The sequence below is a fragment of the Chanodichthys erythropterus genome, chromosome 15 (genome assembly GCF_024489055.1).
Source record: "Chanodichthys erythropterus isolate Z2021 chromosome 15, ASM2448905v1, whole genome shotgun sequence".
In the NCBI taxonomy this organism is placed as follows: Eukaryota; Metazoa; Chordata; class Actinopteri; order Cypriniformes; family Xenocyprididae; genus Chanodichthys; species Chanodichthys erythropterus.
Genome location: NC_090235.1, coordinates 17,468,402 through 17,473,925, shown reverse-complemented (window position 1 = coordinate 17,473,925; position 5,524 = coordinate 17,468,402).

Genomic DNA, 5,524 nt, shown 5'->3' with positions numbered 1-5,524 from the left:
ATCGATACTATTGTGGTGTTTTGTTCCTGAAACGTTCCTGTATTTTTGAGCGAATCAATTGATTAAAGATTCAATGACTCACTCACTATGACTGTCACTGGCTTTGTTCTTGAATGAATCAGTGTTTTTGAACAAATCAATTAATGAATGATTCAATGACTCACTCACAATGACCGTCACTAGCTTTGTTCTTGAATGAATCAGTGTTTTTGAAGGAATTGATTAATGAATGATTCAATGACTCACTCACAATTACTGTTGCTGGTTTTGTTCCTGAATGAATCAGTGTTTTTTAACGTGTTTATTGATTAATTATTCAATGACTCACTCATATTGACGGTCACTGGTTTCGTTCCTGAGTTATATCCTGTTGAATGTTTGATGATGAGCTTACATGTGCCTGAGCAATGCTTCTATCGCTTGTTTCTGCTTCATATTTGCTTGTTTTTGGATCCGGAGACTCTTTCAGAATTGTTCTGTCAGGAAAATGACTTGATATGTGCCAAAGGTAACCCACTAAGCCATGCAGGTAAGAAGGATTTCCTTTGCCACTGTTCTGTAGAGTAGACAGTTCTGCAAAGATATCAGTAACACGATTATGTTTAACAATATGCAACCATTGTATGATGAAAATTCATCCAAAACCATCTAATTTACATTAATTAAAAACACAATTTTCATTTTCAGATTCCAAAGCTTGTAGTAGTCTGATGAGATTTACAACAGGTGAGATTTTGCCAGTGCTTCCCTTCATGTATGTACAGTACACTATTATTTTTAAACGAAAATTACTGTAATTTTTTCATGTTCCAGAGATTGTAGTGTGGATCTAGTGGCCACTCTACTCAAATATTTTAGATAAATGTAGTAGGTAAAACTAGGTATTGGAACTGCTGTTGCTGGTACAGCACATTTTGTTCATTGATTAAAAAACTGTAAGCAAAAGATTATAGCTTACTCATGTTCTCAAAGTTATAAATAAGCAACACCTTTAATTTAATAATTGAAATCAAGTTTTTGTTAGGAAGTGCAAATATACAGTGGTAATTTAATTGCAACAAGGACGACAAAGCAGACGTTTTTGCAGATATATATTTTTTATGTCATGAAGTTTAGCCAAGATAAAAATTATTCTTGACATAGATTCAGATGGTAAATATCATACATCAAGTCATCACCATATTTATAATGAAATCATCATATTTCAAAATATGATATTAATCATATCATATAATAAAATAAAATATATTTATTTTTTTTACTGTAAAGCTATATTCAAATATTATGGGATCTCATTCAATACTTTAATTAAACTTGCATTTTAATGACAGTATATTTTTTGAACAAACGCAAATAGTACAAACTTTGCTAAAGTGGTTGTTTTGAACACATATTAACTTAGTGTTGGGCAAAAATACATCAAAATGTATTTTAAAATAAAATACCAAATACTTAATTTTAAGTGAAAATAAACTACAAAATACAGCAGCCACAAAATGTATCAAAATAAACTACTATTTTAAAAAAACTACAAAATACTTTTACAAGGAAGCATGACATTTCTTCGCAAAGCTTCCATCAATTGCCCCATTTGATCAAACCCTTCACCATTACACTGACTCAGATGATAAAGTAAACAATGTTTGATAGCAACAGCTTATCTCTGCCCAAGTCATGCAATAAATCTGACATATGAAACCAGTTAAAGGCACAAATATGTAGGATTTTTGGATTAAAATGTCCAAATACCGCTAGAACAATTTTATATATTTTGTTGACTTGTGTACTTACATTATCCCAAAATTGTTTAAATCCAGAGAAATAAGCAATTTTAACCAGGACACAGACCGTGTCTGTGCGTCGCCTATCAATGACATCATTACCCTCGATTTCCGGGTTTTATTTTGTAGAAACCATGGAAACATCAAAGACATTTTAGTATATTATGTGTTTTATTAGACAGATGGGCAACTGTTTGGATACATTCATTAACAGAATACTACTCATGTCATATAGCTCAACACATTAAGTCTTCTTGTTTAAATCTTGTTTTTTTGATTTACAGCGAGTACCATGTTTTACCATGACTAATATCGATCAAGCTTACTGCAGTGTGCAACAAGTGTCTCATAGCAGTCGCCGAGCGAACGCACAGAGTTGCACTATAGCAACTTTCAACACACAAATGTATCTAATATGATAAACAGTGCTGCTTTACCCCACATACGCTTGACCGGAAGAAGCGGAAGCAGCAACTGTGGCATAATAAAAGTCCCGCTGCTCTTGAGGTGTGTGTCGCACTCGTCTCCCATCATCAATCACTCCAGTGGCCTCGTTCAGCTCTCACAGCACTCGGCCATTACAGTAACGTTAATAATCTCATCCATGAACATGATTTCTGTCTCGTCACGATTCTTTTCCACTGGCTATAGACGTGAAGACAACACCTCCTATGAACACCTCCGCCTTTGTTTTGAATAAGCGACCTCTAGCGGTGAAAATTTACATATTGTGGCTTTAACAGATCCAATATTAACATATCCCTGTGATCTTCCAGATGAAGGTTAGTTTTAAAGTAAAAAAAGAAAAATTTTTCCCCTATTTTGGTTACTTGGTGTTTGGTAATGAGAGGCCTACTTTGCATCAGCAACACTAACTCAATGACAAACAAGTCATTCATAAGAAGACAACTGATGGCTCCTGTATTCATAGCAACTTGTTTCTAACTAATTAATCATTTGATTGTTAATCATAAATACAGGGGGCTGCTGCTCGGTATAATTGTTTTCAAGAACATTATGTAAATTGGTAAACTATTTAGCCTAGGCTACCAAAACGAACACCAAAACTTAATATGAACTCTTAAAAATTATAGCAATTTAAGCAAAAAAAAAATAAAAAATGGAAAGCTGGCAGCCTGCACGTTTCTTACCTTGACCACCTTCTTCCATATGGATCAAGTCTCTGCAAACTACTGTGTAAGCACCAATCAGAGGCGTATGATGTCATCATGTAGACTTCTTACAAAGTATTTTAAAAACACAAAAATACGAAACACAAAGTGTTTTGATACAAAATACAAAGCCATTTTCATCAACCCTATCAAATACAAATTACAAAATACTATTTTGTATTTGAAATACGTATTTGAAATACATGTATCATAAATACTGGCCATCCCTGAACTTAGACATTATTTTAGTAAATATTTATTGCCTTTTGCCCCATGCTGGTTTTACAGGCCAACTTCACCAAGGTTTTTAAACAAACAAAAATGTATTTTCACACAAAATCATTTGCTCCATGATCAGTGTTCAATAAAATCATGTTTTCTGCAATCATACGGTATGGGAGTAGTGAAAAGCACATTTTTCTTAGGTTGTGCCTTTGGCCCTGTTGTATTAAAAAAGTAAACTTCTCCTTAATTCAGTATATTACATCCACAGTATGAAGTAAAGTCCTTATGTTGGCTTAAAGGGATAGTTCACCCAAAAATGAAAAGTTTATCTGCTTACCCTCAGGGCATCGCAGATGTAGGTGATTGGATATGCTTTATAAACACACGCTGTATGTCCTACGCCTTCCCTATTCAACTTATGGAATGAACGCGGTGCCAGTTCTGTTTTTTCCGTAAGTATAATATATAGTAAGCTTTTTGAAGAATACAGAAAGCGAAGCACGTATAAGGCAATCATTTGTGTTTATAAAGCATATACAGTTGTATTTTTGTAGAAAATGACTGATGGTTTTTCTAGATGAGACTCTTATTCCTCGTCTGGTATCGTTTAAAGCCCTTTGAAGCTGCACTGAAACTGTCATTTTGACCTTCAACCGTTTGGAGGCCGGTAAAGTCCATTATAAGTAGAATAATCCTGGAATGAATGACGAAAGAAAGAAATTAACATCTTGGATGACATAGGGGTGAGTCAATTATCAGGAAAAGTTTATTTGAAAGTGAACTAATCCTTTAAACTATGCCAGAGCACATACACACCTCACGCACCGGATGCTCAAGGCAGTTGAACATAGTGGTGTATTAGAGGTAAACAATTATATAAATACTGTTCGGTTTCTTGCACAAACCGATCGTTTCGGTTCTTAGGACATCAATGTGTCGTCACGAGCCGCAGGGTTTAATTTGGATTTGTCTGTGCATGTTTTTTTTGACTCTTATAGATTGTGTTCCCATTGACATGCATTATACGACTGACAGACGGCAACGGTTGGAGTTAAAAATCATCATTTGTGTTCTTCTGAAGAAAACCCTATCCCTTTAGCAAAGCCAAAATACTTTTTAACTATTTAAGCATATTTAGTCATTTAATGCAATTACATCAGAAGTAACTGTAATTAAATTACACAAGTAATTCCTTACTTTTCTTTAAAATTAATTAAATTCCTGCTTTTTCCCCTCAAATAATTGATTACTGTACGCGTATAAAGTGAGATGTTGGCAAAAGCACTTATACTGTAGTAACTCAGCCATTTACTATAGTCTTGTAAAAATCATTCAAGTGAATATTGAACCTAAAAATAACTTTACCGCACTCACGTAACCTTAGTCAGGTCAGATAGAAGTTTTGATTTGAATGATGTAATTGTTAATGTTAAATTAACATGAACTAAGATGAAGTATTGTTCATTGTTCATGTTAACTGCCTGTTTTCAATCTTAATTCCATTGTTGGATGTTTTATTCAAAGAAATGCACATCAAACGAGAACCGCTCTCTTGTTTTCGTTCTCTTTTAAGTGAAAAACTCTATCTCTTTGTAGCTCCAGCTCATCCTAATCCTTTTATATTCCACTGGATGAGGGTATAGAAAATCTTGCCAAGCTAATAATCAAAATATAGAGAGAAAAGCCTTTTTGAAGTGGGAGTCCCAGTGAATGAGAAGAGTAAACAGCAGACTATTGGGTGTAAGTGCATGTTCTCTTCTGAGAGGAACAAGATCAAGACCTGCGTCTCTGAGAGCCACAAATTACCTTAAATTATATGGAAACATCCTTTTTTTGATATCGAAAAGGGAAATATTAGACAGAGCAGGTCTAAAAACAGACTTGAACTCAAGTGAAATCAATGATCACAGGCAGTCTGATGTTCAAAGGTCTTATTGATTCTTTTTCAATTGATTTAGTATGAATGTCTTTGTTTTTGTTATGAATCAACTTTCTCTTTAATCTCTAATGTAATGCACTGATGAAATTATATAGCCTAAACCTTTAGAGTTTCTCTTGCTTATTTAATCCATATCGTATTGAAGAGTAAATCGAAAACGATGTTAGAGATAGTCATAATGTATGACTATTTGTATATACATTTTGATTGAACACAAGATGGCGTGCCTCACCTTCAGCTAAACAGCCAACTAGCATTTCCACTATTTATTTATTTTGTAATAACGTTTGCCATGTAAGCTCGTAGAATCGTGTTATTTGTATTGAAAACACGTAAAATTCATTTGTAAAACATACTTTTTCGTTAACAAAATCTGTTTTTGCTAAACACTAAGCCACACACGTGTA